Raw genomic sequence first — 26,482 nt, forward strand, 5'->3', positions numbered from 1 at the left:
ATTCACTGGATTTAAGACCCTTTTCCTTGGAAACCTTGCCTCTCCCTGGAGAATTGCGCCTCCTGCTGTGTAGGCCCAGAGAAAGTATGGATGTCTAGTGGTACCATAAAATGCTACTTAGCATTATAGGTGATTTGAAATCCAAGGTCATTCTTCCCAAATCTAGCATGGCCAGAGCCTGTGCTCATTATGGGGCAGCTGCTGGGAGGTTCCAATTTGGTGGTCTAATGAAGCCAACTGAAGCCACCAAAAGATTCTGCTTTATGTAGCTGTCTATCCTCCACATACGGATTTCATCAATTTCAGGATACACTGATGATCAAAACTATGCACTTGGGGGCTGGGGTTGTGGCTCAGTGCTAGAGTGCTTGCCTAGCACCTGTAAGGCACTGGATTCAATCCTCAATACCACATGAAAATAAATAAATAAAGGTATTGGGTCCATCTATAACTAAAAATATTTTTTTTGAAAAACAAAAAGACTTCACTTTCTGTGTCCTGTGTGATCATCTGTTAGTGCTACTAGAGGATCTGAATAAACATTGGATTCTATTTTGAATCTAACTCTCTGCACTGCCTTCCACTGTAGATTTCTGTGATTTTGTAGGTTTTTCCCAAGTTTCTCTTAAGGTCTTTTCAGGTTTACTAGCTATAAACATTCTTCTAAGTGGTTTGGGTCCTTCCTTTTACTATTGCCATCGTGTAGAATGAGCAGATCATGAGCCAAGGTCTTCTCCAGCTCATGAGGTATGTGACCACCTATAACAACGTATGATTCTCCCCATCTCTTGAAGACCAGGCTGTCACTTCCACTGATAGCAACTTTTGCCTCAGGGATATTTCCTTTAGATCCCACCTTATTCCAAAGAGGACAATGTCTATTCCAGATTTTCCTGTTTAATATCTTGCAATCAAGTCTTCAAGGTCTTGGTATTGTTTTTATTCCAGCTCAAAAATGAATCGGCTTCACCTGTACTTTGGTGATGAATTCTCATTTTGTCCCCCAGTCTTATTTTGTCTAGGATTAGGGATTGACTTTAGAATGAGTAATGGAAGTTCTTTTGTGGGTCACCACAAGTGAACAGTAAGCATTATCCTTTGGCTCCCTACCTGTTTGCTGCCACCCTACTGATAACAAACACACACAGATATGCACACACCTGCACGCACACACACAATGATTGCATTCGTTTCTAGTTTCTTGCAGGATTTTTTCAGAATTAAATTCGCAAACTACACAGCCAGTGACCACAGTTCTAATTGAATATTCTGGATATAGTACTCTGCTGCCATGTGACCCACTGCCACCCACATGTTAACTCCAAATCTGACCTGTCAAGCCAGCCCAGCCTGAAGTTTAAAATAAGGTTCATAAGAGCAGCCAAGCAACTGCTATTTCATTCGTTCCTTTAACAAACCTTGGTTGCACCTCTAGGCAAGGCTCCTATTGCACAACTACAGCAGACTTTATTAATGTAGGCAGTTGCAGGAACTGTGAGCCCAGGATTTGTGCAACCCTGCAGTCCTCATCCACTGTGCAAGACACAAGGGCTACAATTTGGATATGGCATGTATGTACAATGAAATGGAGTCAGTAAGGCACCAATGCTATGAAAGCCTGCACAATCTTTTTGCCCAAGGGATGTCCATAGGTGTTCCTGATGCTCACCTAGCAACATAGTGTAGAGGACTTCTATCCTTCCAGACTGCTACCACTTTTTGTGTCTTGGCTTTCTGAGATTTCACCATCTCCCACTATTGCAGTCCACTTCCTCCAGGACTCAGACAAGTGTTAATGGAGGAGGAGCTAGAAGATCAAAATGGGCACAGTGCTCCATGATCTCATCTGCCTTGCTTGAATCCCTTAGGGGTAACTTTGATTTTCAGAATAAGCTTCCTACTCTCCAGTGGCCTTCAAAATCTGGTTTAGGTAGAAGTCTCCAAGCCTTAGGGAGAAGCCTCCCAGCCTGTAGTTTCCCCACCTGTTGACAGATCAAGATGGAACAAGCAATTTTAGTTTTCAAAGTGTACTCACTTGCCCATGCACAGACCACCTTGCCCTTGCCTGTGCTGTAGAGCCTACCAGGAACATTCTTCGTAACTCTTGTCCTTTCACTCCACCAAACTCATTTTAGCACCAAACAATTTTAGCGGGTCACCTCCTCCAGGAGCCCTCTCTATATCCTGCCTGCACTTCCTTCCCTGCTGAGCTGGATGCTGCTCATCTATGTCCCAGGCAAGTTCTCTCTTCCTTAGATTTTGACTGTGGGCTTACTGGTCTTTCTTCTCCTTTTAGATCAGTGCTTCCCAAATCTTTTTGATCAAGAATTCCATCAATAAGAAAATTTGAACTTTCATCAATATTTATTTTTTTTTATAAACTATATACAGACACCACTTTTCATATATAGTATATATTTGAAGATATATATATATATATATATATATATATCTCCTTATTTTTTGAAGATATATATATATATATATATATATCCTTATTTTTTTAATGGTTGACTTTTGTTAAACGTGGACACTGAAGGTCTGATATTTTTGTCCCATGTCTCAGATTGCTGTTTGCCCAAATCCTTGGGTGACTGCCTTCTTCCTCAGAGCACGCGCCACCTGACCATTCTTCCTTGAGAAAGGAGGTTATTTTCATTGTCCCTGCACATGGTGCTCAATAAAAGCTGTACGGAGGCATAGCTCAGCATTGTGATAAGGTGGTGTGCTGAGATTTCAGTTTTCAATGCTCAAGCAATTTCTAACAATTTGTTACTGTTCTTCTCTTATGTAGCATCAATGAAAGATAGTCTTCAGTCATCTCAGCTTGGATAGATTACAACTGTTATTCCTTCCTGTGATTGCAGTCCAACCTTTGATGAGACCTCTTTTAAGGTCTAGTACCATGTCACCATGCTGGGCTCATAACAGTCACATTCTAAGTGTTTGTCTCATTCGTTTTGATAGTGCTGATTTCCTAGTCTCTGCTGATGCAGAAGAAGCTGTCCAACTGGGCAGAGAGAGGCAGAGGGGCATTCAGCCATGATGAGAGATGTGACGCCAGCTCCTCTTTTGTGGACTGACTAGGAGGATAACTTTCCCTTTCACAGACGTTCAAGTTCACTATGATTGGGGCTGGGGATGTGGCTCAAGCAGTAGCGTGCTCGCCTGGCATGTGTGCGGCCCGGGTTCGATCCTCAGCACCACATACAAACAAAGATGTTGTGTCCGCCGAAAACTAAAAAATAAATATTAAAAATTCTCTCTCTCTCCCTCCCTCTCTCACTCTATCTTTAAAAAAAAAAAAAAGTTCACTATGATTATTTTAAATAACAATTGCCACTCTTCATTGAGGGCTTACTACCATGCCAGGTCTTGGACCAGATGCGTTCACATAAAGCAGCTTTTAAGCCCTGTGAGGTGGACAAATGTTGTTATGCCCAAACTGTAGATGAGAAAAAACAAAACCCAGGGGAAGAAGGTAACATGCTGCTGGTCTTTGAGCTAATACGTGATGGGACTAGGATTTGAACTCATGTCTGTCTGACTCCAGAGCCTGACTCTTAACTTAATATCAATGCTTGAATTTGTGGATTGTGGAACATGTTTTTTCTCCCCCCTTGAATCAAGGGAAGAAGTTGGCTCTTTGCACAGGTAGGATCATGCTGTAAATCACAAATACTAAAATGGAGGGGAAAATGAATTTTTGCCAAATGCACTTAGGTGAGGATAAAAAGTATCAGGATGGGGTATTGATGATGGAGAGGTTATGGGATCTTCATCAGGAATTGAGACTCTTGGCTTATCTTTTTCCCTTTCTTTTTGCTTTGCTGTTGCCATGTATTGAAGACTTCGTCACCATCCTTTGGGGCTATTGGGAGGTGGTAGAATCTTTAGGAGGTGGGGATTAGTGGAAGTAATTAGAGGAGTATGCCTGCCCCTTGAAGAGGTTATTGGGACCCCATGCCTCTTCTCTTCCTTTCATTCTTCCTGGACACCACTAGCTGAGCAGCTTCCTCCACCATGATGTGCTGCCTCACTACAGTAGCCCAAATAGGCTAGCTGAACATGGACCAGAACCTCCAAAACTGTGAGCCAGAATAAACCTTCCCCCTTTCTAGGTGGATTATCTCAGGTATTTTGTTACAGTAATGGAAAGCTGACTAATACAAATACCTTATTTTAAAACTAAACTTTATCAGGAAGTAAGACTTTTAAAAGATAACCTTTGTTTTGTTCTTCAGCCAGTTCTTGACCTTACCTTCACTCAGTGCCTTCCTACTATTGGTTTCAGACTGGAGTTAGGAACATAGGTATCACCTATCTTGGGGAATGGTATTTCATTTTGCTTTTGTCATCTCTTTGTCATTATCTCAGTCCTGTAGTAACTATAATCATGTTGCTTGTCAGCCATTTGTTTGATGTACTCATCCTTTCTGTTACAGTTTTAGTTCCCAGAGTCATCGAACAAACCATCCTACTGAACGCCATCTCGAGGGCTCTGCAGCTCCATCCCTTTTTTCCAGAGCTAGATTTAAGTGAAGGCTACTCTTGCCTTCCAGAAAACAGACCCGGATTCCAGTAACTTCATTAGGAAGGACTTTTCTCCTTGTTTTTGTAACTAATAGCTTGACCTTTTTAGGATTTTCATTTCATTACGTGTTTTCCAAGATAAATGCTTGATTCTTTTCTCTCTTGCCTTATATATTTAATGAGTTTTTTATTTTTTTTTTTATCTTAGAAAGTCTCAAACCCAAAAGTCTTAAGGGTCAGGTAGAAGAAGTGGTGAAAGAAGAGGGGTGTGTGTGGTCATGTATGTATTGTGTGAGTGGCAGGAGTCAGTGGCGCACTAGAGACAACTCTTCTCTGAAGACATTGGAAGGCAAACAAGCTGCACCTGCAGCCCAACTCTGACCCTGGTGCCCGTCAGTTTTCAACCTAACCTTCCATGCCACAAGTGCAAAAATTAGATCATTCTCATTGCCACAACAGCCGGATTTCTCACCATCACAAGATTAGATGCAATCTAATTCCTAGTGCGAACAATTCAGAGAGGCCCTTTGCCCCTTAAACAGATCTAAAAGTTGACTTCAGAGGGAAGAAATAGATAAGGACTATCTTCCAGGCTTTAACAGTTCTTAGTTCTCAATACCTTTCCATATTTCCCAAAGCAGATCAGAATCATAAGAAAATTAACTTTCACCAAACTGAGGATATTAATATTCCAATTTATCTAAAATGAATGCTATGGGACATAATATTTGTGTGTACCTTTTCCCCCACATCCTTGCCAACATTTATTGTTGCTTGTATTTTTTGGAGGGGGAGAAGGTACCAGGGATTGAACTCAGGGGCACTCACCCACTGAGCCACATCCCCAGCCCTATTGTGTATTTTATTTAGAGACAGGGTCTCACTGAGTTGCTTAGTGCCTCGCTTTTTGCTGAGGCTGGTTTTGAACTCGTCATTCTCCTGTCTCAGCCTCCTGAGTCGCTGGGATTATAGGCGTGCACCATCATGCCCTGCTGAGAATTGCCATTCTGATAACTGCCATTCTGACTGGGTGAGATGAAATCTTAAGAGTAGTTTTGATTTGCATTTCTCTAATTGTTAAAGATGTTGAACATTTTTTCATGTAATTTTTTTTAGAGAGAGAGAGAGAGAGAATTTTTTAATATTTATTTTTTAGTTTTCGGCGGACACAACATCTTTGTATGTGGTGCTGAGGATCGAACCCGGGCCGCACTCATGCCAGGCGAGCACGCTACCGCTTGAGCCACATCCCCAGCCCTCATGTAATTGTTGATTGATTGTATTTCTTCTGAGAAGTGTCTGTTGAGTTCCTTAGCCCATTTATTGATTGAGGTATTTATTTTTTTGGTGTTAAATTTTTTAGTTTTTTATATGTCCTGGAGATTAATGCTCTATCTGAGGTACATGTGGTAAAGACTTTCCCCCATTCTAAGGCTCTCTCTTCATGTTATTGTTTCCTTTCCTGAAAAGAAGCTTTTTAGTTTGAATCCATCCCATTAATTGAGGCTTGATTGTACTTCTTGAGCTTTAGGAGTCTTGTTAAGGAAGTCATGTCCTCAGCTAACATGGTGGAGATTTGGGCCTACTTTTTCTTCTCTTAGGTGCAAGGTCTCTATTCTAGTGCCTAAGTGTCTAATCCATTTTGAGTTGAGTTTCGTGCAGGGTGAGAGAGAGGGGTTTAATTTCATTTTGTTACATGTGACTTTCCAATTTTCCCAGCACCATTTGTTGAAGAGGCTTTCTTTTCTCCAGTGAATGTTTTTGGTACCTTTGTCTAGTATGAAATAACTGCATTTGTGTGAGTTTGTCTCTGTGTCTTCTATTCTGTATCCAAAGGACTTAAAATCAGCATATTACAGTGACACAGCCGCATCAATGTTTATAGCAGCTCAATTCACAATAGCTCAACTATAAAAATAAACTAAGTGCCCTTCAACAGAGGAATGGATGAATGGATATATATCTCATATATATGTGTGTGTGTGTATGTGTATGCATATATATCTTATTTTCTTTCCATCATATATGTCCCTATATAATGGAATATCACTCAGCTCTAAAGAAGAATGAAATTTTTGCATTTGCTGGTAAATGGATAGAGCTGGAGAATATCATGCAAGGCCCAATAAGCCAATCCCCCTAAACCAAAGGCTGAATGTTTTCTCTGATATGCATATACTAATTCACAATAAAGGAAGTGTGTGGGGGAAGAATAGCATTACTTTATATCAGATAGAGGGAAGTGAAGGGATGGAGGGGGTTGGGGGTAGGAAGGGTAGTAGAAAGAGTCAGACATTATTACCCTATGTACATATATAACTATATGACTGGTGGGATCCCACATCATGTACACTCAGAAGAATGAGAAATCATACTCCATCTATGTATTGAAGTGCATTCTACTATCATGTATAACTAATTAGGACAAATTTAAAAAGATGATATAATATCTGGGCAGTCTCCATCTACACTTTAAGTAATCAATAATCCTGGGTCTATAGCTCAAAGTTACATTACCTTGAAGGTAACATAACATCTTAAATTATAGTTAATTTTGGTGTCATAGACAACCAGTGAGTCCTATTTCTTTCTATTTTTCTTCCATCATTCTCATTCTTCTCCCTCCTCCCCCATGCCTTGCAGCCCACCCTCTCCTACCTTGCCCCTACCTTGCCCTCTGCCCACCTCTCCCAGGGTGCCTTTTCAGGATAGATTCTTGAATGGGGCTTGAACATAGAAAGTGTTTGGTACCATGTTTAAGAAAGTTGCACCAGAGAAGAGAATTTCAGAAAGAAACAGGGAAAAAAGAAATTGGGAAACAAAACCAAAAGAAAAGGGCAGAAGCAAAGGCTGAGCAGATCTTTCCCATCTTCTCTCTCCTGTGCACAGAAGTCCTGCAGCAGAGGAATCCTCCTTGGACACGCTATGCAATGTCTCATCCATGTTAACCACAATCAAATTTGCATCTTATCTTTCTTATTCTATACCCTGATCCAAAAGACCCATCAGAGGAAAAGGATTCTATGAAAGTTCATCAACAGGAAAATCTACATCCTGATGCATAAGAGGTAGGTCCTAATGACAGCTCTATTACTTATAAGCCATTGACCTTGAGTAAGTCACTCAATCTCTCTGAGATTTTCTTATCTGCAAACTGGATGTAACAGTACAGCTCCTACCCAGCTCTTAGGGATGAAATAAGATGCTTGTAAAAGCACTGGAAACTATAAAATGCTAGTCGAAGATGAGGCATTATCTTTTTAATCTCTGAACCCAGTGCTATAAATACTATGGGCTGTGGTCATTGCTTTTGACTAATTTTTCTTAGATTTCTTAGCAAATAGAGTGGGTGTTACAGTGAGGGATAACTTTAATTTGTAGGAGGCAAGATGACATTTAAATAGCCTACCAATGCTGTTTATAAGAAATCATGACGATGTGAAATCACTTCAGAGCACACCTTCTTTGTTCTGAGATGAGCCATTTGGGTGGGTCCTTTTTAGTTATGCAGACACAGTAAGCACCAATTATCCTAGACAGTAGGGGCAGTACACAGGAGTTTGTTTGTTTGTTTGTTTGTTTGTTTGTGTCTCTAGAGCTTAGGTCTTCAGCACTGCAGGCAGATGGAATCTTGCTGCCCCGACAGTTGATTCAGGAGGTGGGCCCATGGCCAGAGTGTCAATCAGAGGGAAGCTCAGAGCTTATCTGGACAGAGGACTGCTGCCTTCTCACTTGAACAAGGAAGCACATGGCCCAGCTGATGCTGACAGACATCTTTAGACCCTGAGGACTTCTGTCCAATGACGACGCTGACTTGGCAAAGTGCAGAGTTGAGACATGTCAGAGACACTGAACTGGAGCTCTGATAGAACCCACCACGAGCCAATGACTCATCTTGATTGTCTAAGCCAGTTTGTGTTGGGCTTTAGAATAGTAGATATTGCTGGTGAAGTCATCTTAAATGGTATAGACTTGGCAGGTTTCTGGAGAAACAGTGGGAAGTTTTCCTTAGTATTCAAGGAGCTTATTGAGAGGAATCTGCCCAAGTCTCCTGACCTTTCCCACCATGATTCACAGCTGATGGAGAAGACTGCAGGAGGGAGTGTCTATAAGGCTTGCATTATCATAGGAGGAGAAAGGCTGACTGGGTCCTGGTGTAAGGGTGGGGATAAAGCTGTGTCACTAAGTTGACGGACATGAGTATGGTCTGTGAAGATGCTTGTGTTCGGTTTGAGTAGATGCTGCCAAACCATTCTCTCAAGTCAGGGTACCAAGTTACAGGCCTGAGAGTTCCTGGAGCCTTGTATCTTACTTTGCCCCAGGGCTGATAAGCAAGGGGTTCTAGCTTTATCAGAGTGTAGCAGTTCACAAACAGTTGCGGAAAAGTTGCTGCTAAAGTAACACACACGCACACGTGCATATACACACAACACAGATACGCGTACTCACACAAGCATAAGGATTCAGGTGGCATTTTGTTATGATTTGGCTGTGAGGTGTCCCCAAAAGCTCTTCTTAATGCTGGAATATTCAAAGGTAAAATGATCACACTGTAAGAGCTGTAGCTTAATCAGTCCCTCCTAGTTCGAATGGGGTGTCTGATAACTGTAGGCAGGTGGGGTGTGCCTGGAGGAAGAGGGTCACTGGGGTTGTTCCCTGGAAGGGTGCTTCTTCCCTGTGACCCCCTTCCCCCCCCCCTCTCTGTTTCCACCATGAGCTGAGCAGCTCTCCTCTGCTGGGCCCTTCTGCTGTGATGCTCTGCCTCTCCTTGGACCAAGAGCAAAAGAGTCGGCCATCTAGGGACTGAGACTTCTGAAACCCTGACTTCACCAGCAATATCTACTACTCTAAAGCCCAACACAAATATCTACTACTCTAAAGCCCAACTCCTCTAAGTTGTTCTTGTTGGGTATTTCGGTCACCGTGATACAAAAGCTGAATGAAACACATTGCAATTGGGGCAATAATTTAAAAGCAAATACGTTTAAAGCATCTGAATGAGGCTATTTTAAAGTGCAAGTATAAACCAAGTACCTGAGTACCTGCTCAGACTCTAAGTTGTCCTCCCTAACCTAGGAAGCATCTCAGCACCCCATCAGAATTTCCCTTTCTGTATAAAGATGAGGTGGGGCCTGGGGATATAGCCTAGTTGGTAGAGTGCTTGCCTCACATGCACAAGGCCCTGGGTTCAAACCCCAGCACCACACACAGGCACAAAATGATAAGGTGGGAAGCAGGAAGTAAGAGAGTGGGGTGCGTGTGTGGGGGGGGAGGGGGAACAGTGAAGGAGGAGAGGGTAAGAAAGGTTATTTTCTACACAAATAGCAGCTCATCTAAAATATCCCAATATGTTAAATTATTCAATATAGGTGTTGACGAAACAAACAGTAAGGCATGGTATAGTGTTCACTATTATTGGTTGATTTTTTTATTCATTGATATATAAAATAATGTTTCAGTTTATCTAAAACAAAAGTGCCTTACATTGGGCTTAGTTGACCCGCAGCACCAGCTTTGTATGAAGTATGAAGAATTTACTTGAAGGTTCAGGAGAGAGTTGATACAAACTTAATTGATGTAATAGTCTCCTTTAAATATGTATTTGCTAAAAACCAAAATGTTAACACTGGGAAGACAAGGTATGCTCATTCAAATAGTACCTAATATTCTTTCCTGTTACTTCTCACGGGTTCCGTCCTTGGAGCAGGGATTGGCAATCTGGAGAGCTGGTTTCTGTGTTGAAGGGTGACACCATTCACTTCCTATTGTGTCGGCTTGCCCGAGGGGCTGGATTCTTGGTGTTATTAGCCGTCAGTGTCCTCTGCCAGCCTCTGGGAGCTAGTGACTGGAGCCCAGGCTTCTGAGTGTCTTCTATCACTTCTTCCACTGTCATGTCTCAGTTGATCACTTTGAGGATTTCACATTCCATTCATGGACGTGTGGCAGAGAGACTTCTAGGTGCCTACCCGATATCTATTCTCACCTTTCTCCTTAATAACAGATCTTATCAAAAGAAACAGTATGTTCAAATTAAACCCAACTTTTGCCAGCCGCCTGTATGATCCAGATTTGATCAACAAATTGTAAGTGAAAGTTGTTAAATGGGGACTCCTGGGAAAGCTTTTTTTAAAACATGCTGTCTCAACTGCTGGGCACCCTTTTCTACTTGGCCCTTTTGCCTGTCTGTTTCTGGGAGCACTGTGTGATTGCTGGAGCAGCAGTCGCTATTTGATGAACATTAGAAAGAGGGTCACAATCTAAGATGCTGCCCCGGGACTGCTGTATCAGCCCTGAGCTGCCTGCTTCTGGAATTCTCATTCTGTGCAAGCAGAATAAACTCTTGTTTATTTAAACTGCTGCCTCTCAGGTTTCTATTACTCACAGCTGAATGCAATTCTGGCATTCTAAATATTCATTCAGTATAATCCTCCATGTGATTAGTTCAACATTTTACAATTGTCTTTGAATGGAGGTCTGTGCAACAGAGATGTGCCCCACACACTCAGGTTCCCTGGCCTGGAGCATGAACACTCAGCTTAAAAGGTTCTGCCATGCCCAGCAGAACCAATTAACCAGAGTGGAAATGGGCTGGATGGCAGGGCAGGCCTTCCTACTCCACTGTTGTACTGGGGAGTCCATAGGATGGAATCAGAGGTTGAGGTCTGGGGACATCTTTCCAGAGCTCTCAGCTTGTTGTCCTCACGGGAAGGAGAGATCCGTGGCAATATGTTGGAACAGACATGAGGCTTCCTCCTGCATTTATACTAGAGCCATGTAGACCCGCCCATCAAGTTTATGAAGACCCAAAGTCTAAATGTCACCATCTTCTGGCAGGTGTAAAATAGACTATAATCAGACTGAAAGACCTAAGCAACCTCATTCTATTTGGGACCTCATTTTTCTCTGAAACTTAACCTCTGACCTACTGCAGTCCTAAAGTCAGAAAAATACCACAGAAAAGCTCTGTGGAAACAGTTCTCAGAAAAGCCGCAGATGGTGATCTCCTAAGATAGGCCAAGATATCGAAATATCTGAGATTCCAGATGGCCTGCACCTAGGTGTGGTGACCAATATCTAAACTAGAAGCCCTGCAGCTTGGCACATACCCCCCTTGCGACATCCTCACCGTTTAAACCAATTATTTTTAAATGCGTCAACCCCTTGAACTAACCAATAATCCTTTCCAGATTCTTTCCCGCCATTTGATAAGCTAATCATATTTTAAAGTTGTTGTTTGATTTTCCTGCGGTGTGTGATGATTTGCTATGATGTATGTGGGGGTCCCTGCCTTCTCCAAAGAGTGTATAAAACTGCTGCAAACCCTGGGCTCGGGGCCTCTCAGCGTCACCAGTTGCTGTGTGCACGCAGAGGACCCAGCTAGCTCGCAATAAACACCTCTTTGCTGCTTACATCGATCTTGGTCTCTGGTGGTCTTTTGGGGGTCCCGAACTCGAGCATAACAAGACCACGGATACTCTCCCTACATCTGCCTTTGTCCACCTGACCTGGGACTGGGATGGTCCTGTGCCTACCCCACCCCAGCACCACTGTCAGTGGAGAATTACAGCCACTGTGAAAAGAGCCAGAAAAATGGACACTGTAGTCGACCTCATTCCCACTCCGTTGCTACCCTCTGCTCTCCCTCCAACCCTTTTAAACTCAGATCCCCCCAATCATTTGACAAATAAAAAAGTATTTACCAGTAAAAAATGTGTATGGGAATCAAAATAGGTCAACTTTATACTGAAACATTTTTGTAAAGTATTAGCTTCCAAAAGCAATTTATAGATACACAAGAACTAGAGCAAGTTTGAGATTAAGGTGGGGGGTGCAGGGGTGGGCAAAGGAGGAGGAGGAGAAAGAAGAAGAGGAGGAGAGAGAAAGAAAGAAGTTTGGACTTAAGCAGGTCTGGCCTACTCTCTCAGCCAATAAATGAACGCATTTCCAAACCAAGGACGTGGTCTGTGCTCTGCCAATTGCTAATTACCTGAGCTACACCCCTTAATGCCATCATTGTTTTATGTACCTTAGAAATATTCACTCTCCTGTTGTTTCTGAAGCCAAGCTGGAGCCAGCTTCTCCAACAACTTTCAAGTCTAGGAGCTGCCTCAATGGGTCACAGGCTTCAGGGAGCGCCACCCTACGTGGGCCCCAGATCTCCATGCTAGATGTATGCTTGAAGTGAATGGCACCACAGTCTGCATCCTGGCTGCCACAATCTCTTTATCAGTCAAGATGGAACTGATGAGGGGCCTGTAATACTCCCATTCCTTCTGGTGCTAATGTCTGTCCCTGACAGCCCTGTCCCTGGCCTCTTGCAGGGTCTCTGTGCTATTGTAGTGCTGTTCTGCTGTGGCCCAGCCCTGGAGATGCTCCTGTCCCCCCTTGCCTCCTCCAACCTGGGGCAGGGGGAAGTGGAAGGTCACAGAAGCACAGGGCAACTCAGGCTGCCTCTGGACTGCCATCTCTCCAGATAAATGCTTGGGAGATCCCTTGTCTGGATCTTACCAGTCACACAGGAGCTGTCAGTAAAGCAGGTAGCCTGGTGTCTGGATCCCTTCTGGCCCCACAACATTAGGTCACAGAAGTGGTTTGTTAACATTTGAATCACTTGATCCACCTAAGCCTCAGTGTTATGGTTTGGATGTGAGATGTCCCCCCAAAGCTCCTGTGTGAGGCAATGCAAGAAAGCAGTGAAATGACTGGGTTGTGAGAGTCTTAACCTGATCAGTGCATTAATCCCCCATAGGGATTAACTGAGTGGAAATTAAAGGTGGGCAGGGCGTGGCTGGAGGAGGTGGGCATTGGGGGCATAACTTTAGGGCATATATTTCGTATCTGGCCAGTGGAGTCTCTGCCTTCTGATCATCATGTGAGCTGCTTCCCTCCACCACCCTCTTCCACCCTGATATTCAGCTTCTCCTTAAGCCCCAAGGAATGGAACCGGCTGTCTATGGACTGAGACCTGTGAAAACATGAGCCCTTAAGTGAACTTTTCCTTCCCTACAATTGTTCTGGTTGGGCCTCTTAGTTACAGTAGCAAAAAAAACAAAACAACAACAACAACAACAACAACAAAAAACTAAGACATTCAGTTTCTTTTTCTGTAAGATGGGAATAAATAATGGTACCTTTATGTTGCTGTCTTTTTCTTCCTATTTGCTACAGGAAGCATATGGCTTCATGGTTAGTCATGCAAACTGTTAAGCTAGGTTGCCTGAGGTCAAGTACTGCCTCTGTTAAGAAAAAAAAATCCTGGATAACCATAGCAAACTGCTTGAGTGCTCTGTATCTCAGTTTCTCCACCTGTAAAATGGGGACAGTAACATTACCATACAGGGCTGTTGTGGAAATTAAGGAATCAAGTATCAAAGAACTTAGAGGAGCCTATAGCAATAAGATAGTAAGCGCCAAGCGTCAGAACACTCATCATAGAGGCAGGGCTCATTATTTATGCCCATCTTACAAATAAGTAAACTGATGTTTAGAGGGACAAAGTGGTTCAAACGTCAGGCAACAGCATTTTTGTATGCTTTTGAGGAATTTGGGACTTCTCGTTCTTTACTTTGAGAATTCCTGGATCCCATCAGTTAGAAGTCATCATTTGTGGTTTGGATCTTACTGTCCCTAAAACCATGTGTTGATAGCTTGTTTGCCAGCCTGTGGGACTATTGGGGGGTGGAGGTGGTTCTAGTGGAAGGAAGTTAGGTCACTGAAGCATTTTCCTCTCTCTGTCTCTTTGCTTCCTGGATACCATGAAGTGAGCAGCTTTACTCCACCACCTGCTCCCTGCCATGATGTGCTGCCTCACCCCAGACCCTGTCAGTAGGGCCAACCAACCATGGACTGAAACCTCTAAAAGTGAGCCAAATAAATTTTTTCCTCTTTTAAAGCTGATTTTTCTCAGGCATTTTGTCACAGCTATGGAAAGCTAACACAGCACCCATACTTCTCACTTCAATGTTGTACTTTACCAACTGTTTCTCCACCCCTCAAAAACCTAAACTGTAAATAAATTTCTTCCCTCATTTCCAGTAATAGCCCCTAATTTTCTCCCACAATTTTAATACCCTTCTCTCCTGGAGCCACACGATAGGGGCATGTTCTCCTGGGTTCCTTGTGTCTTCCTTGCAAAGAGAGGATGCAGTCCCTGCAGAGAGGTAGGCCTCCAGCCTGCAGGGACAGTTGGCTGCCTTGGGTGATAACTGCACCAGTTTGCAGGAGCAGCTGAGAGCTGCTTCCTTTCCTTTGCAGTTCACACTTAATAATGAGCTCTTGCCTCATCACCATCTTAGGTTTCCTGTTCTAGGTTTCTGGCTCATGAAACCAAAATTCCCTTCTGCTACATCTTCTCAGCCTACTTCCGGGAAAGATGCAGGATCTCTTCTTCTGAATGGTCTCATTCTGCATGTGGCCTTATTGTCTGGCTTTTCTACAATGACCTTGGGGCTTTTTCTCTCAGCTTCTATCTGACCTTCAAGTCTGGCTGCCCTGGAGCACACATTAGCAGTTCTCACACCCAACAGCTAATTGTTTATGTCAGGAAATGTTATTTATCTACTCTCCCCAGAAGTTCAGGGCAACACACCTACAAAACGCCACTCAGACTAAGCATGATTTCTTTATCTTGTCCCCCAAAGAATTGGGTTTAGAAAATGATTTTCTATCAAGTGACAAGTCTCAAAATATATGACAGTGTTTAGAACTGCACTAAAAGTAAGTCTGCCTTCTGACACTGATCATCCCCCTACCCACTGTACCCCTTTGCAGAGGCAATCACTGTTATAGGGAGAGAATCCCTTATCCAAAATGCTGAAGTGTTTTGGAATATTTGCATGTATAATGTGATTTCTTAGGAACAGGACACAAGTCTAAACACAAAATCTGTTTCACATATTCCTTCTATGCCTAGCCTGACGGTAATTTTTATGCAATATTTTTGACTTCCATCCATCCTGTGAGGTCAGATGCAGAACTTTCTACTTGCAATGTCATGTCAGCACTCAAATAGTTTCAGATTTTAAAGCATTTCAGATTTTGGATTTGGGGATTAGGGGATGCTCAACCCATAATAATTTTTTGTTTTGCCTTCCAGAAATATATGGGCCTGAACCATTGACATTGTCCTGGCCCTTGACTTTTTTCAATAATAACATATCTTGTAGCTCTTTCCATATGCAAACATAGACATGCTTTTTATTCTTTTAAATAGTTGCATAATATTTCATTATGTATGAAAGTACCTGTATTATTTTCCCATTGTTTCTGTAACAAATTATCACAAATTTAATGGTTTGAAACAACACAAATTCAGGGGATAGTAGAGGATAGGAAAGACAGCAGAACACAACAGACACTAGTATGGCAATATGTAAATCAATGGATGTGTAACTGATGTAATTCTGCAATCTATATGGGGTAAAAATGGGAGTTCATAACCCACTTGAATCAAAGTGTGAAATATGATATATCAAGAAATTTGTAATGTTTTGAACAACCAACAATAAAAAATTAAAAAAAAAAAAAAAGAAACAACACAAATTCAATATCTTACAGGTCTAGAGGTTAGACATTCAAAATTGGTCACACTGGGTGAATGTTGAGATGTTCCCAGGCCATGTTCCTTCTGCAGGCTTGAGAGCAGAATCCACTTTCTCACATTTTCCAGCTTCTCAAGGCCTCACCCACATTGTGGTTCCTAGCACCCCCACAGACACACACCCCAGCAGACACATCACTCTGACTTTAGTACCTGTCATCACATCTCATTCTCTCTCAGTCTTACACTTCTGCTTTGTGATTTCACTGGGCCACCTGGATAATCCAGCACCATCTCCCACTTCAGATCTTCACTGCATGACACGTGCAAAGTCCCTTTTGCTGTAGCAGGTAGCATATTTACAGAATCATGGCATCTTTGTAGGGAGACCTTCACAAGTGGGACTAGTGGCCTATGGAAGGAGAGTTCCCTCACCCCATCCTTCTGCCATGTGAAGACACAGCAAGAAGTCATAGTCTGTGAACCAGGAAGGGCCCATCCTGGACACTGAATCTGCGAAAGCCTTGATCTTGAACTTCCGGGCACCAGAACTGGAAGAAATAAATTTCTGTTTTTATAAGTCACCCAGCCCTTGGTATTCAGTTAAAGCCGTCTGAGCAGACAAAGACACCCTTCATTCAATGAACATTTATTAAGTGCCTACCTTGTCCCACGCATTGTGTTAGACATTGTTGGGGATACAAAGACATTTCATTTTTAAAAGATCCTTGTTTCAGGTAGGTCACACATCAATGGAGTAAAACAGAAGTGTTTCCTGGACTTGGACCAGGAATGTCAACTAACTATAGCAGAAAAAATAACAAGTACAAGAAGTTCCAAAGCAACTTGGGAGCCCAAAAGAAGTACATAAAGGGTCTGGGGATGTGGCTCAAGTGGTAGCTCTGTGTACAAAGTTTCGGCTATTATTATTTTCTAAACATGCATATCTATAAAGCTGAAAATTCAGCCACCTAGAAAAAGTCCAAATGGTCTTTTTTTTTTTTTAAAGAGAGAGTATTTTAATATTTATTTTTTAGTTTTCAGCAGACACAACATCTTTATTCGTATGTGGTGCTGAGGATCGAACCTGGGCCGCCTGCATGCCAGGAGAGCGCGCTACCACTTGAGCCACATCCTCAGCCCCTTCAATTAGTTCTGAATCAAGCATGGAAGAGTTCAGTAGTTTGCGGGAATCCACTGCGGCGTGCACCTGGCCATCCTGCCTCAGGTCGACGGACTGCTCTCCCTGGGCTCCTCAAGGGAGAATGGTGCTGAGGAAGTTTGGAAATCTAGAGCCTGAGTTTCCTCTCTAATATTGACTGAGGCAATTCTCCTGGCAGATATGGCTGGGTGGTTGGTAAATTTGGTCATGTTCCTTGTGCTTATTTTTAAACGAGACAGGAAATATGCTCTTTACTGATTCTATCATTCTCCAGCTCACAGCGCCAAAAATACCCCTCCAATCACAGCCTGGAAATCCAGGTTCTTGTGAGGGTCACAATTTGTAGTTATCTCAGTCATGTCTTCCTTTGGGTTTCTCCAATATCCCTGCTCCTTTGACTCTGTCTCCCTCTGGATCATTCTTGGTAGCCTCTGCCTCTTTCTCCCACCTTTGAAATGATGCTAGTGCCCTCCAGAATGGCTTTGTGAGGCCATTAACAGAAATAATTAAAAATTAGAAAATACTCAGCCAGCAGATTCAAAGTAATTTTTTTTTTGTCCTTAAAGAGCTCACACCACCAGATATATATAAGCATAAACCTGCACAAAGCCCAATATCTTCTGCAGGTGCCATAGTAATTATCACACATGGCCACTGGCACCTGGGATGACTGCAGGGGGGCTGTATGTTCTGTGCCAAGCATTGAGCTCTGCTGTGCTGAAGATTATGTACTACTTGGTCCAATTGCTCATGTTGCTGATCCAAGACCTTGGACATGATCTCTACCTCCATCAGGCAGCCTCTGTGGGCTGAGAAACATTCCCTAAACTTCATTCCACACTTCTTCAGAATTCCGAAGAGAAGAGTGGCCCAAGTTCCAGAGAGAAAGGAGACATATTCAGAAACTATTCCTTTAATTCAGAGATTCTCAACCATAGCATTACTGGCATTCTGAGACAGAAAATTATTTGGGGATGGGGTCTCTTGTGTATTGCATGATATTTAGCAGCTTCCCTGGTTTCTGTGTATTAGATGTTAGTATTGCCCTGTTCCCTCCACCCAAATTGTGACAATCAAAAATGTCTTTGGATATTGCTAAAGATTCCCTGGGGACGAAGTCTCTGTTCAGGAGTCAATGCTTAATCCAACATTCCAGCAAGTTCTAATTAAAAGGAAAGACATTCCATTGGAAGATTTAATATTGTTAAGATGACAATATTCCCCCAAATTGATTGACAACAATACAGCCCAAATTTGTCAGTGTAACCTCTATTCAAATCTTGCAGGAATTGATAAGCTGGTCCTGAAATTCACAGGATCCAGTATAATCAAAACAATCTTGGAAAAAGAACAAAGTTAGAGGACTTTCCATTCCCAATTTCAAAACTTACTACACAATTGTAATAATCAAGATACTATGGAACCTGCAAAGGGAAGACATATGGACCCAAGGAATAAAACTCAGGGTCCCAAAGTATTTATATTTATGGCCAAGTGATTTTCAACAAGGGTGTCAAGATCATTCAGTGAGGAACAACTAGGTATCCACATGCAAAAGATTAAAGTTAGAGCCCTATCTCACCCCGTATACAAAATTTACCTTAAAATGTATCAAAGAATTAAAGTTGAGAACTAAAAACATAAAACTAAAAGACAAGATATAAGCATCTCTTCCTGATCTTGAATTAGGCAATAGCTTCTTAAATTTGACCCCTGAAATACACAAACAACACAACACAACAAAATGATAAATTGGACATCATTAAAATTAAAATCTTGGTACTTCAAATATACCATCAAGAAAATGAAAACTGGGCTGGGGATGTGGCTCAAGCGGTAGCACGCTCGCCTGGCATGCGTGCGGCCTGGGTTCGATCCTCAGCACCACATACAAACAAAGATGTTGTGTCTGCCGAAAACTAAAAAAAAATAAATAAATATTTAAAAAAAAAAAAGAAAATGAAAACTATCTGCAGAATAGGTAGAAGTGTTGGCAAATCACATATCTGATAAAGGACTTGTATCCAGAATATATAAATATATAAAGCAGTCTTAAAAATCAATAGAAAGTCAAAACAATATGATTTTTTTAAAAGGCAAAGAATTTGAGTAGACATTTCTCCAAAGACATATACAAATAGTTTAAAAAGCACATGAAAAAAAATGGACATTATTAGCTATCAGGAACAAGCAAATCAAATGCACCATGAGATACCATTGCACACCCATTAGGACTGATATAATTTTAAAAACGAAAACAAAAATCTAACAAAAGTTAGCAAGGATGTGGAGAAATGGGAAGTCTCATAAATGGCGGGGGGAATGTAAAATAGTACAGCCACTTTGTAAAGCAGTTTGGCAGTTCCCCAAAATGGTAATCAGAGTTACAATGGCTCAGGAGTTTCATTGCTAGGCACTGAATTGAAATATGAAAACAAAATAAAAGAAAAATGGATGAGAATTGAAAACTTACACCTACCACAAAAACTTGTACATATGTATTCACATGTATTATTCATTACAAAAAATGGAAACAGTCCAAGTGTTCATCAATTAGTGAATGGATTAACACAATGTGGTGCATCAGTATAATGGAATATTATTCAACAATTAAAAAAAAGTGTAGTGCTGATGTGTCACAACATGAATGAACATTGAAATCATGATGTGAAGGGGGGGGAAATCAAGTACAAATGATCACATATTGTTCGATTCTATTCAATGAAATGTCCAGAATTGGCAAATCTATAAAGACAGAAAGTGGGTTGATGGTTGTTAGGGACTATGGAGAGCGGTTAATAGGGAATGACTGCTAATGGGTTTGGGGCTTCTTTTGGGGATGATGAAATGTTCTGGAAATAGTGGTGATGGTTGCACAACTTTGTGAATATTACTACAAACCATTGAATTGTGGATTTAAGGAAAAAAAGACTAAATGAATGATAGAATAGTTGGAATTAAAAAAAAATCAATCATTAGGAGAATCAAGATTGATATGGGAACTTCATCAGATAGGGTCTGGTGAAGAAGGGAAGCTGTGGAAGAATGGGACTTAGCTTGCTTTGATGCAAGTCTGAGGGATGCCTTTCCACTTTACCATGGCAGCTGCAAGCTGACCCAACCCACAATGTCTGGACTGTGAGTGGGTCTGCTGAAACTCAGATGGCACCCAAGGGGATTTAGGATGAAACCTACAGAGAAAGGCCCTGAAGATTTGCAATCTACTTCCTTTGAGGTGTGCTGTTAATCACAGTAGATTTAGGACTATCTTCTTTGTGATTGAAATATGAGAATGCAATAAAAGACATATGAATGAACATTGACGTTGTGGCCACACAAAATTGTACATACATATTCATTTATATATTACTCATTACAAAAATGGAAACAATCCAAGAGTCTATCAACTGATGAATGTATTAGCATGATGTGGTATGTGAGTGTAATGGAATACTATTCAATAATAAAAATGAATTGATGGCTGAGTATTCTTCTAGGCACTGGGAAATAGTAAACAAAAAAGACCCCAATTTCTGCCCTGTGGAAGGTATATTCTAAGTGCTGAAAGCTGACCCTTTTCTGAAAGTTTTACATACCCTCATTACATTCCTGTTACATCATTTTTTTAAAAATTTTTTATTTGTTCTTTTTAGTTATACATGACAGTAGAATGTACACCTAATGGAGGTGCCACAGAAGGCCACAGGGAATAAATACCACTACAGGATCTTTGACATACATACATGGAGTATAACTTCCCATTTTTGTGGTTGTACATGATGTGGAGTTACACTGGTTGCATATTCAGATATGAACATAGAAAAGTTGTGTTTGATTCATTCTACTGTGTTCTCTCCTAGTCCCATGTCCCTCTCTTCCCCCTTTCCCCCCGTCCAATCTTGTGAACCTCTCCTCCTCCATCTTCCCTGTCTATTGTGAGTCAGCATCCACATATTGGAGAGAACATTCAGCCTTTGGTTTTGGGGGATTGGCTTATTTCATTTAGCATGAGATAGTCTCCAGTTCCATTCATTTACCAACAAATGCCATAATTTCATTCTTCTTTATGGCTGAGTAATGTTCCAATGTGTTTATGTACCACATTTTCTTTATCTATTCATCTGTTGAAGGAATTGCCATATCTTTATGAGAAGTTACTATGTTAGTGAGCTCTCAGTCACTGTGGAAAAAATAACCTGAGATAATCAACTTTAAGGAGCAAATAACAACTTTTAACGTTAATTCACGGTTTTGGAGGTCTCAGTCCATAGTTGGTTGGTCTAATTTGGGGGAATCTAGAGCAAGGCTGTACGCCACAATGGAAATGTGTGGCAGAGAAAGTTGCTCACCTCGTGGCAGGCAGGAAGTAAGGAGATATGCAGGAAGGGGCTGGGGCCCCAGTGTCCCTTCAAAGGCATGGCCCCAATGACCTTCCATTAAGCTCCACCTCCTGAAGGTTCCACCACCTCCCAGTAGAGCCACAGGTTGAGGACCAAGCCTTCAACACAGGGGCATTTGGGGAACACTTCCAAACCACAGAAGCTACTACTGTAATTCTCTTTATAGGCGCGGAAGCTAAAGCTCAGGGAGGCCTCATTATAGACCCCCGCTCACACTGAAAGGGAAGATTTGAATGTGAGCAAAGTACTCTTGGAGCTGAGCACTTAACCATCCTTCTCCCAAATGGAGGTGCCCCAGAAGGCCACAGGGAATAAATACCACTACAGGATCTTTTAATTTTTGAGAGAACACAGATATGTTTCAGATACTACATAAAATACTATTATTAAGTTCTTTGGAACTAAACTAATAAATTCAACCATTAGATATTTCTTTGGACCCAGGGTTGCTGTGAAACATTATTGAGATGCTAAAGGCAACACACACAAAGAAAATTTGGGAACTTCTGTGCTCTATTATTGTCTCGTGTCTATGGGTTTCCTGTAGACTGCAGGCTCCAGGGGCTGCGGCACAGAGTGCACCCTGCAAATGTTGAATGAAGAGGTGAACAAATGAATGGAGATGGAGCAGGAGTAAAGAGGAGATTTACAAACAAATCAGAGCCAGGATGTAACTAGCAAGGATAACCGAATAAATGAAAGAGGAGGATACAATATTTGGAGACTAAAAATTATGTGGGAACTATGAAATAACCAAAGGCAGACTCTGAAGGCAGATTACCTGACTTTGAATCCCAGCTGTATGTACCACATACTGGTTTTGTGATCTTGGGCAATTTACTTAACTTCCCTGAGCTTCAGTGTTCTCACCAATGAAATGGAATTTTAAAGAGGTTATATGAAAAAAAAAATACACACACACACACACACATCAGGTTAAATGACATAGTCTGCTTAGAACAGTGACCCGCACATTGTAATTGTGAAATATGCATTGTTTATTATTATTATTATTATTATTATTATTATTATTATTAAAGTTCTATGCAATCAGGGGTTTTGTTGTTGTTTTGTTTTTTCATCTCAAAGTCATTCGTACTCTAAGGGGATGGGAGGTCTAGCTAAATGGCCACCAGCCTTCATGATGTTGCTTCACCTCTTCACTCTTACTTCCATGTAAGGACTGCAGTTGTTTACTTATTCATTGTCAGGATTCACACCCACTTCTTTGTAGAATCTTCAGTAGCTATTCCATTTTCTTCCCTTCTACAACTTAGTTCAGGATGTTGGACAGCCCCCTCCCATCATGCCCACCAATTAACGTCATTGTCCTCTATGATAAGTTTCTAACTGGTGACTTGAGTTTTGTTGGGACTAATTCTGCATTTAGACGCCTTGTCAGTCTTTCTCTGAAAATTATTGAGGGCCTGATGTAGGTGTGGGTTGGGTTCACCCAAAAGTTTCATCTGTGTGTGTGTACACGTGCGTGTGTGCGCCAGGGATTGGACCCCAGGGGGTGCTTAACCACTGAGCCACATCCTCAGCCCTTTTGTATTTTGTTTTGAGATAGGGTCTTGCCAAGTTGCTTAGGGCCTCGCTAAATTGCTGAGGCTGGCTTTGAACTCGGAGATCCTCCTGTTGGGATTACAGGTGTGGGTCACCACGCCGGGCCCACCCTTAGTCTTTTTTCCCTCCCCTTTTTTCATCACCCCCTCCCCCTATCTGCTGGCCCTTCTTATGTTCTCTCTCTCCTTTTACACGTAACTTCTTCTTATATCTCCAACCTTCCCTCTAGGTTCACTTACATCTGACTGCAGTACCTTCTTCAAATTTTTTTGATAGAGGGTAGGCTGGTAGTCAGCTATCCGATCTTCTTCTTCTACAGAAAGGTCTTAATTGCACTTATCTCTGAAAGTTATTATCACTGAGAAATATTTAAAATTCTACATTGGCAGCTAGTTTCTTTCAGTACATTGAAAATATCACTTCTATTAAATGAATGTTAGATTTTATCACTTTATAGTCCATGCTTCTTAATATTTCTTCCATTTTCCCCCATTTTTTTTTCTTTTGCTGGGTTGTGGCTACCTTTTTTTCTGTGTCTAATTCTACTGATAAACTCATTCATTGAGTTTTTAAATATGAGTTACTGGTTCATTTCTAGACATTCAATTTAGTTCTTTTTAAAATATGCTAGATCACTTTTTATATTTTCATCATCTGTACACCTTTTCAAGCTGTATCTAGTAATTCCAATATCTCAGTTAAATTTATCTGTCTGTACTTTCTCTTGTTTTTGCTTTCTGTGCTTGTGAGACTTAATATCCTTGATTATTATTGACTGTGTGTTTCTCATTGTCTTTGAAAAATGAAATGTGGGGTATGCCACATGAAAAATGAAATGTGGGGTGTGCCCCCTCTAGAGATGACTTGTCTTTGATAATACCACATTTAATAACTGTGCTTTTAGTCTCTGATCTCTTTAAACTAAATTCATAGCTTGAGGTTCCTTTGGACCAGCCACACTGTAAATTTGAGGTAAAACTCTCTGGAGGGCTACTCAGTGGATTTCAAAAGGAAGCAATCAACTCAGGTATCCTCCTCTCATGCCAGCATAAAGACAACTTTCTTTTCAGTCCCCTGGGTTTGGGGTCATTGTTGGTTTTATTTCTGATTCAGTCTTACCCTCGGGTACATTTTTTTGGCAGGGGGTGCCAGGGATTGAACCCAGGGGCACTCGACCACTGAGCCACATCCCCAGCCCTATTTGGCATTTTATTTAGAGACAGGGTCTCACAGAGTTGCTTAGCGCCTCTCTGTTGCTGAGGCTGGCTTTGAACTCTTGATCCTCCTGCCTCAGCCTCCCCAGCTGCTGGGATTACAGGTGTGTGCCACAGTGCCTTGCCTGAGGTACCTTCTTATTGTGGGATTTTCCACTATATTCTCCACCTGGCCTGTGCTTTGATTTCTTTCTCTTTACCTCAAGAAAAGATAAGTTCCAAGTAGCTGGGACTGAAAGTTATCTCAGGATAGGAGCGCTGTTGTGTTCCTTTATAGCTCTGGGGTCTTGCTTTCACTTGAATATTTTCATTTGTCAGATATTTGTCTTAAACTATATATTTTTTAAAAATATTTGGGCTGGGGATGTGGCTCAAGTGGTAGCGCGCTCTCCTGGCATGCGTGCGGCCCGGGTTCGGTCCTCAGCACCACATACAAACAGAGATGTTGTGTCCGCCGAGAACTAAAAAAAATAAATATTAAAAAATTCTCTCTCTCTCTCTCTCTCTCTCTCTCTCTCTCTCTCTTAAAAAAAAGATTAAAAAAATATTTAATTCAGCATTTTAACATGCTTTCATGGGAGGGTCAGTCTGAATAACCTACTTTGTCATTACCAAAACTGGCAGTATAATTTCTTTAACAGCTAAACATTATCATAGCCTATACCAATGTTATCTAACCACTCCTATGATGGGCATGTACGTTGTTTTTAATCTTTTCATATTATAAATAATATTGCAATGAATGAATTATAGTCCACTATGTATATATCATGTATATGTGTATTTGTATGTGTGTATATGTTTATATTTTACATTTAGACATACACACATCTTTCTGTATGGTAAGTGCTCAGAAATGGATTTCAGGATCAAGATGTATTGTTATTGTTGTTATTGCTATTTTTATGATTTAACCTTTGAGAGCTATTGCTAAGTTTCATTTCAACGCACTAGCAGTGTATTAGAGTCTACCATAGCTTTCCTTTATAACATTTTGGATTTAGGGGAAGAAATTTCTCAATGTTATGTACTCAAATGCCATCTTGGTTTGCCTAAAGGTGGCCATGAGATTGTGATCGAGATGAGGACCTTGCTGGGTTGGAATTAGTGGAATAGTTTGTACCTGTCTCCAGGGAGGAGCATTGATCTGGAACCCAAGACTTTCTCTGCAGGCTTACTGAGACATTAGCCCCTAGACTCCTGAAGCCTAGATTTTGAACTTCCCATTTGTCCCTTTTGCTAGATGAGGGTTGAATTTGGTCTAGAGGTGGTAGTTCTGGGTTGTACTCAGGATATCTGTTTACTAGCAAGTTAAATAGCATCCATTTGTGGCAGTTTGATACTGAGATAGAAAAATAACTTTTCTTTGCTTGATAGGATTTTCTACTGTCTCTTTCATTTCACAAAATGTTTATGACAAGAAAAATAATATTTTAAATTTTTTTGAGGATGAGTTTAAAAAAATCTTTTGACTTTCTTCTGGCTCAAGGAGTTTACGTTTATGAAAACAAATTCTTGGTAAGTCACTTATATCATACCTGAGTCTAATTGCCATATGTTTGTTCCCCTGGAATCCATCCCTATTCTGAAAGCATTAAGCAATGTGAAACTGCAACATAGAGAAGATTCGATAAGGGTGGGCTTTAAAAAATTAAGATCATTTATTAAAAATAAAGTAAATGAATCATAGCTTATATAATTTGAGATTTCTTTCAAACTTCTATCTTTTCCATTTTTAATGTAAACTGGAGTTATAAATCTACCAAAGAATTATAAGTTATAAAAATAATAATTTTTTATTTTTTGAAATAATTTCAAAATTATAGAAAAGTTGCAGGAACAATTTAAAGAACTCATATGGGTCTAACACTGAGACCCCATTCAAGTTTTGCCTCTTGTCCCGATAGTATGTTGCTTTTAGAGGTCACACCTCTTCATCCTCTTTCATCTTTCAGTTCAGAACAATTCCTTGGTACCTCCTTGAATTTCATGACTGTAACCTTTTTTAAGACAATGGAAAATTATTTTTTAGAATGTTTCTTAACTTAGGGTATTCTGCTGTTTCTTC

At 41.1% G+C, this 26,482-nt stretch overlaps 1 long non-coding RNA gene across 1 annotated transcript; it reads left to right on the forward strand.

Moving 5' to 3' along the window:
- The first annotated feature begins 6,761 nt into the window (after window positions 1–6,761).
- LOC125611515 lies at window positions 6,762–10,645 on the forward strand. Its single transcript, XR_007341684.1, has 2 exons — window positions 6,762–7,601; window positions 8,130–10,645. It is a non-coding gene; the product is annotated as an uncharacterized LOC125611515 (long non-coding RNA).
- The last annotated feature ends 15,837 nt before the right edge of the window (window positions 10,646–26,482 follow it).

This window comes from Marmota marmota, unplaced genomic scaffold (genome assembly GCF_001458135.2).
Source record: "Marmota marmota marmota unplaced genomic scaffold, marMar, whole genome shotgun sequence".
NCBI classification, from domain to species: Eukaryota; Metazoa; Chordata; class Mammalia; order Rodentia; family Sciuridae; genus Marmota; species Marmota marmota.